Consider the following 8,531-nt stretch of genomic DNA (forward strand, 5'->3'; position numbering starts at 1 on the left):
TTGTACCCTGGTCAATTCCCTGCTGTGGGCACATGCCATTTCAACTGAGGACATGATGTCACCTTGAATTCTTTAATCAATATGTATTTTCGTGCGGGGTTTGGTTCTGACCGAAGTGACGCATATGCGTTTTACCTTGTGTAATTGTTCATGTTTGCATGTCCTACTCTCTCTGTCTATATATATATATATATATATATATATATATATATATATATATATATATATATATATATATATATATATATAGAGAGAGAGAGAGAGAGAGAGAGAGATGCTTCAAGATAAGGAAAAGCCATTGTATGTTTATCGACAGCTATATATATATATATATATATATATATATATATATATATATATATATATATATATATATATATATATATATAGCTGGTGAACACTCTGGTGAACACTCTCAAAGTTCTTATACAGACAACATTAATACCCAAGAAAGTAGCAGGGGGGATAGCGGCCGATGTAGCTCAGTTGGAAGAGCACCGGACGCGCTATTCGGAGGTCGTGGGTTCGGTCCCCGCCATCGGCACGTGGTTTTTTTCCTACTTTGTGTTTCATTATCTTTCCCCTAAGCAGATTACATTACCAATTTCTGCGACTATCCAAGTAAAAATAAAAAAAAAGACATAAAATACAATCCCCGATGCTTTCCTTGGCCTCGCCGACAGTTGGCTTCTTTCCTTCATGTATTATAACGAGCACCCTCATTTCCCCTTCATTTATCTGCTTATAGCTTACGGGGGTCTCGGTTCTGGCAGTCTTGAAGCCATAGGTAGCGTAAGAGAGTTCTAGCACAGCTTTCGCCCTCGCTCTTGATCACGTTCTACGTGACGCTGGCGGTAACACAGGACGTTCTACGTCCGCCGCTATGGTTGAGGGTGGCGCTGGTGAACACTTTCAAAGTTCTTATACAGACAACATTAATACCCATGAAAGTAGCAGGGGGGGGGGGGGGGGGACAGCGGCCGATGTAGCTCAGTTGAAAGAGCACCGGACGCGATATTCGGAGGTCGTGGGTTCGGTCCCCACCATCGGCACGTTGTTTTTCTTCTACTTTGTGTTTAATTATCTTTCCCCTAAGCAGATTACATTACCAATTTCTGCGATTATCCAAGTAAAAATTAAAGAAAAATACATAAAATACAATCCCCGATGCTTTCCTTGGCCTCGCCGACTGTTGGCTTCTTTCCTTCACATATATATATATATATATATATATATATATATATATATATATATATATATATATATATATATATATATATAAATGTATGTATACATATACCTTTGGGAATGGTACCGGTGCTTAGCGACTGCTAAGCGTATATAAGGTTAGCTGGTGTAATGAAGTCCAGGAGTGAACAATGATGTAGTCGCTGTGTTTTAGCGGCACTTGCAACTTATTTTAAGCGGGCGGTTCTGAAAGGAGGGTATTCCTCCCTCCAGACAAAATCCTGAGTAAGGAACGCTAGACAACCTGGAAGCAACTCCAGACGTGGTCCTTCATGCCTACTTACTTTTCAAAATTATAACCAGGTAAATACAAGTAATGTACACTATGTGCTGAAACAGCCACTTATGTTCACATATTGTGGAATTGTAAAGAGTTGTTGTTGTAGCTATAGGAAGAAGGAAAAGAAAATGCACGGGCCTGCTACTGGCTCTGTAGCTGATCCACCTCACTGTCTCGGGCAACAGAAGAAAAAAAAACTTGCACAAAACAATCTTAAGACTGTCTTAGCTAAGTCCAGACTTAACAGGAGTCTGAAGAATAGGCCACTAGCATGGCAGCTTAAGACTGGAGTCAAGACTGGGCTTCAGTCCTGACTTGAATAAGTCGCTTGTATGATTACGACTCTAGTGCTGTCTTGTTTAAGACACAAGGACGCCAGGTGTCTAAGTAGAGAAATTAGGGAAATACAGGGATGCGCTGGCACTGTTCCTGCTGTAAGATGTACACATTCCGTCAATTTTTCGTTGTGTAAAATCCGTGCCATTGCTTATTGCGGCTTAAGATTGTGTTACAAGGAAAAATGCCCCAAGTGATTGCTGAGGCCGTTCTGGGAAGCCGCTCTGGTGAACATGAACCCGAAGCGTTCGACGATCGGAACACGAGCCGTCTTAAATAAGCTTGGTCCTTCTAAAGACACCATTTAAGTCTGGACTTAGCTCGGACTTTATCCTGCATAGACTGTCTCACTTGTTTTCTGTGGTACTGCAACCGCGCCGTAAGGGAAGGGAGGAAGGTGGAGTGAAAGTGGAAAGAGAGAAAGAGGAGCCGTAGTGGAGGGCTGCGGAGTAATTTCGACCACCTGGGGATATTTAACGTGCGCTGACATCGCACAGCACACGGACGCCTCTTCGTTTCGCCTCCATCGAAACGCAGCCGCCGAGGTCGGGTTCGAACCTGTGTACTCCGGCACAGTAGTCGGGCGTCTTATCACTGCACCACCCGGGCGGGGCCAACAGAAGGGAAAATAGAGAAGAAAAAAAAAGAAGAGGGAGAGAAGGACGCGCGCCGCAACAACAGCCGTCGTCCACCACCGAAGAGGTGGCGGGTGCAATGACGGCCTACAACAGATAAAATTCAGTGGCTGGCTCCGCAAGCGGCGTTGACCTACCGTCCCAACCCCGTAGGGCCAGGAACAGCCACCCCGGCCCCCTTCCCGTTTTTGAGCCGTTCGTCTAGCCTTGCGCTTTTCATATCTTCCCAAGCTACCACTTTTGCATCGGTGTTTCTGGGCTGTTCGACAGTTGCTTCTTCTTCTGCTTCTATGGCGTGTGTCTGCGCCTGTTCTATGAGCAAGAGTGCGTTATCAAGGAGGAGAAGCGGCGGCTCACATGCTGTGTAGCACGCGACGGCGAAAGTTCAGGCGACGGCGGTCACCTGCGCCATGCTTGACGTCACTCGGTTTTGCGCATGCGCATAAGTGGCAAATCTGAGGCTCCGGCTAACGCGAAACGTCGTGTTGACGAGCCTAGTGAAGCTTTCGCTTCAAAAATTGACTGTGGTTTGATCGATGGCCATCCCTAGTAGAATTGCAGAAACGCATTTCTCATAGTTACGGTGTCTTCGCTGCACTCTAGGCTTTTCTCTTTTCAGTTTTCTCCGATCTACTGTCCTTTTCCAGGCTGCAACTTCTGGATCAGATGAATTACGAACATCTGCTTGCCTAAGGCGCTCAGTCTATGACCAGCTCAGCTTCTTCACGGCTTACTGCTACGATATATACATTTACTCGCTCCAGCGCATCGAAAGAGCAATGATGTCACAGCGCATATGCGGCGCGGCAATCGCAGCGGCGGAGGCTCCTCTGAGTCACCCGCGTAGCGGAGGAGTCGGTGGCGACTCCCATCGTTTGCCTCTTATCGACATTCGTTGCAGTACTACATGTAATTATAATTGGTTTAAAGTAAAAGAAAGTCACAGTATCTGTCACACCTATTCCGGCAAGTGTTAGGACGCTACACCCAGTTGAAAAAAACTACACAAACTTGTCAAAAATACGACAAAAATTCTGTAGTTCTGTCGTAAACGTCAGATTTTTCTGTAGTTCTGTAGTACTTTTCTGCAGTTCTGTAGTTTTTCTGTAGTATGTTTCAGTTGTCTGTAGTTTTGTAGTATTTTTCTGTTGTAACTACAGAAATTTCTGTTGTTACTACAGAACATTCTGCTGTCACAACAAGTTTGCCATCGAAAACCGCACAAAAATTTTGTCGTAACAACAGAACATTTTCTGTAGTTTTTCTGACGGCACCACCACTCTGTCGTGTGGCGTCCCTTGAACACGTTCAAGTCTCCTCTGGAATGCTGACGTTGTTGTTGTTGTGGCTGTAGGAAGAAGGAATGCACGGGCCTGCTACTGGCTCTATAACTGAGCCTCCTCCGCTGCCTGATTTATTTATAGAAAGGAAAATGCGCGGTAACTGTCTCACTTGTTTTCTGTGGACACAGCAACCGCGCGCCGTAAAGGAAGGGAGGAAGATGGGAGTGAAAGTGGAAAGATCGAGAGGGGAGCCGTAGTGGAGGGCTACGGAGTAATTTCGACGACCTGGGGATCTTTAACGTGCGCTGACATCGCACAGCACACGGACTCCGAGCGAGAGAAAGACGTGCGCCGCGACAACAGCCGTCGTCCACCACCGAAGCGGTGGCGGGTGCAATGACGGCCTACAACAGATCAAAATTCGGTGGCAGACTAGTCCTCGCCGCAAGCGGCGGTGACCTACCTGTCCCAGCCCCATCGGAGACTTAGGGCATTCCCAAAGCAAATGGTCGAGGGTCTTTATCGCTTCGCAGGCTTTACATTTATTATCTTTCCTCTCATCTATCTGGGTGTGAAACAACCAGACAGGGTTTGGGAAATTTCCGGCATGTAATAGCCGCCAGGCTATGGCCTCTTTAATATTTAAGCTAGGATCCAGTGGCGGCATCAGACGTCTTCCTAATCTACAATTTTCGATGATTTCTTTATAGGTTTGCAACGTTCGTCCATTTCCTGGCAGTCGGGCGGTTCCGCGTTTGCCCGGAAGTAGAGATCTCGGGCTAAATTATGGGCCGCCTCGTTGCCAGGGGCAGACATGCGCCATGTAACGTCACTCGCTCATCGCGCATGCGCAGTTGGAGCTCTCCGGTCCACCGCGAAATCGCTTACTTCGCGTAGTGTTGCTTCCGCAACAAATGTGCTCATACATACCTCGTGTGGCACGTGGCGAGCACCGAAAGTGCACCATCGGGCATGTAGCACGTGGGACACATTATCGATGCTGGGAACAAATCAGTGTGTTTGGCTGATCGTTCTTCTCAGCGCGAATATAATGCGCCAATTTGATTTCTTTTTTTTTCTGGAGAGGGAGGAGAAACGTTTCTGGCCGCTTCTGAAGGTGCCACTCTGCAACCTACTAAACACCCTGTTGGAGGTAGGAAAACGCAGCGCTAGCATGAACGAGGGCCTGCTGACACTCGTATATGAAGACCAAAACAGGGCCATGGATCTCAAGGCATGGAGACCCATAACCCTTTTAAATATTGACTACAAAATCGTGACGCCTTGTACAGCGCTTGACACCAGAGCTCTCTAATATCTTTAGACCACATCAGGCTTGCTGCGTGCCCGGCCGATCAGTCGAACTTCATGACCTCGCATTAAGCAACGCCATCACCTGGCTAAAGTCCCGCAGATTAGGAGGCATCGTGCTTTCCCTCGATCAAGAAAAAGCATTCGACAGGCTCCACCATGAATACCTGTTCAGCCAATCACAGCACGCAGGAATCGATAAGGGGTTTGTGCGCATGTTGCAAATATTGTATGCAGACCTGCGCTCTGCAGTGATAATCCAGGGGAGGATTTCCACTCTCTGCGTGGTCACGCGGGGCGTCAGACAAGGTTGCCCGCTCTCCTCACTGCTGTACGCAATAGCGATTGAGCCGTTGCGGCAGCGCTTTGCCGCCGACCCCTCCATTAGCCAAATTCATTTACCAGTTGGCTCACCGAGCACACCAATGTTTGGCTATGCCGACGACATTAATATCATAGTTCCGGATGCGCGCTCGGCTGAACGGATTCTGCAAATTACAGGCGATTACTGCAACGCAAGTGGGGCGCGCCTAAATAAATGGAAGAGCTTTGTTATGCACCTCGACAACAACACCCCCGTGGTGGCAGACATCCCAGCAGTCCATGAAACCAGGATGCTGGGCTTCTACTTTGAACCGAGTGGCGCCTCCATGCTCAACTGGGAAAAAACGGAAGAGAAGGTGATCAGGAGGATACAAGGTCTGAGAGTATTAAAATGCCCCCTCACAGCGCAAGCAACATCATTCGTACTCTCCTCACCACCTTGATAAGCTTCACGGCAAGCATCATGGGTACTAACACCAGGAATACTCTGGACAAGCACATATTCCGCTTCCTATGGCAGGGTGCTCCAGATAAAGTCCGAAGATGCGTCATAAAACAGCCAAGATACAGAGGGGGCCTCGGCATTCCTGACCTCTCTGCTCTGACTAGGGCACTGCATGTTAGGTGGACAGCGCGCGCAGTGGAATGTGATATGCCTTTAAGAATGCTCCCCAACTTCTTCCTTTCAACCAGGCTCACTGCCTTTACACAAAGGCCTCTATCACACAGCTGCCCTCGCGCAGGGACGCTGCTAGATTTCTATCGCATGGCGGCAGAAGACCTGATGCTCCTAAGGGAAAAGTCTGCCGAAGACCCTCTCAGTATTGAACTTAAAAGTGCACTTTACATACTGACACCGGCACTTCCAAAACACGTATCGAAAGAATGCCTGCCGAGCGCCCCATGTGGAGTTTCATCACTGCTCATTTCTTCGATGCGCGTCGCGCGTCGTTCATGTGGCGATTCGCGCGAGGCACACTTCTAATTCGCCGACAAGCATTGGTGTCAAGAGTATCGGGCCAAATCGACACCTGCCCATTCTGTGGAGTACGTGAGACTGCAGAGCACATATTTTATGATTGCATCCTGCCAACTGCGCTCCTCGATTGAGTGAGAGATTTGTTCAAGCTTCCAGGCATCCCGTACTGTATGGTGAGGTAATTCAATCCACTGCGCAGTAAAGCACGGAAACAATTCGTCTTGACACATGCCACGCTGCCTTTAGCCCTAAGACGCCACGTCTCCTCGAAGTGAAGAGTAGGATCAGAAAGGAGCTATTGTTCCACTTTCAGCGAGAAGTACGGCACCTTGGCTTAAAAAAATTGTATGAAGAACAGGGACACCCAATGATCATATTCAAGGAAGAAAATCGAAGAATAAAAGTCTGCTATTAGGAGTCTTGCTCGCGTCAGGCTTCGATCCGCCTAGGCGTTGCGTGGGCGGCGCATTGGCACTGCGAACCCGCCCCGGCGGAGCGAATCCAGATTGCATGAGCCCATTGGCTGGGATAACGCCCGCTCCCCCCAAAAAAACCTTCCGATCGCTGTGGTGGGGGGGGCCTTGCCCAGGGTTGCCGTAGGATGATGATGGTTGTTGGCTAAGGTCTGTACTTTCACAGGAGGGCTGCACCCAGTGCATCCTCCCCTCCATCTGACAAGGCAAGAAGACTACAAATAACGTCGCTCCATTGAAACGGAGGTTTTTCGCCTTTATATAACTGATAATTGGGTTAAAATAACAAACTACAAGATATTTTCATTTTAGCAATCTCCACAATTAGCTTGGACGAACTGCTGTCATGACACCGTTTTGATTATCACAGATAAGTAAGCTGGTCTTCTGATGGAAGGAAGGAGTTTCAGCAGCTCTATTTTTAGACAATAAGAATATGGTATGTGTTACATGCACTGCCGGAGAAGACGAAGAATAATGATAGTGGAAAAAGAAGAGACAAGATGCGCGTGCCGCGAGCGCTCGGGCTCCCGGTGGGAGGGGAATAAAAAAAAAAGACCGGTTCCGTCAACATTTGATGGGCTGGATGCGTCTCCCACCGGTGCTCTACGGTTGGAACGTTCGGTTGGGCCTTTACCTGTCGGCCCCTCTACCCAGGCTCTTGCGTCGGCTGCCCAAGGGATTCGCGTCGGACCCAGCACGCATCAACGAGACCGAGACGTAGAATTACTGCGAAGCCTGGGACTGCACATCAGACACTACAGCGACCACGGCTACCATTAGTTGGGAGGCTCCCCTGAGACGCACTCAGGTAGGCAAATGTCCATGCTTTGCCAATCAGATATTGAGACCTGGCTGTCCTGAGCATCCTTCCGGTGGCTTGAAGCCAGTATCATTGAAAATAACACACGCTCTTCGAGCAGGACCTGAATTTATTGCGGCTAACGACGCGCGAAAAAGGTCAAGCGAAGACCCGATGCGCAATCAGAGCTAAGCTGCAAGCGGCACCAGTGAGTCCAAGCGAAGACGAGACCGCAAAATGGCCAAGTGGGCTTCGGTCGATCTCGACTCAACGGCTTATGCAACAAGATCATCCTGCGGCAGACCTAAACTCCGTCAACCAATGAAAGCCGGGAAGGACGTCAAGGATGAGCCTAAACGCGAGACGCCATTCAAGAATGCATCTGCCGTTGCCAAGAGTCGCTTGGTAAAATTGGTTGCAGACTCTCCAGGCAGCAGCATCCAGGCAGAACCGTCGCCCACTGATGGGAAGACCAGCGTTGTAAGCCGGAAGGCGCGTTCTCCAATGCCATCTGCAGGTCCCTCTTCGGCTATTACCGTTGGGAGTGGACGGCGAATTGTGAGCAGCGATCGCGTTAGCATCGCTGATCGAGATCCAGCTCCTCTAGTTGAAGAGCTGCAGGAAAGCAGGAAGAGGAGTCCCAAGTTTCGCTCGGGATCCTCAAGGCGCACCTTGGGGCGCTAGCGCGGAGGAAGACGCCGTGCCCATTCCACCAGCGTGTCCTCGGAAAGCAACGCTCCTAAGAAGGGAAGTAAGAAGGTGCGACGTTCAAAGTCTTGCGCAAGCAACCGGGGAAAACGCAAGGCCGCCAAGAAATAACAAGTAGCGCAATAAATCACTCCGAGCGAAACAAGAACTAC

The 8,531-nt window shown here is 48.8% G+C and overlaps 1 non-coding gene across 1 annotated transcript; it reads left to right on the forward strand.

Annotated features, from left to right (window-relative positions):
- The first annotated feature begins 471 nt into the window (after positions 1-471).
- Positions 472-544, forward strand: TRNAA-CGC (transfer RNA alanine (anticodon CGC)). Its single transcript has one exon. It is a non-coding gene; the product is annotated as a tRNA-Ala (tRNA).
- The last annotated feature ends 7,987 nt before the right edge of the window (positions 545-8,531 follow it).

This window comes from Amblyomma maculatum, chromosome 10 (assembly GCF_055883805.1).
Source record: "Amblyomma maculatum isolate TAMU_Amacu chromosome 10, ASM5588380v1, whole genome shotgun sequence".
NCBI lineage: Eukaryota > Metazoa > Arthropoda > Arachnida > Ixodida > Ixodidae > Amblyomma > Amblyomma maculatum.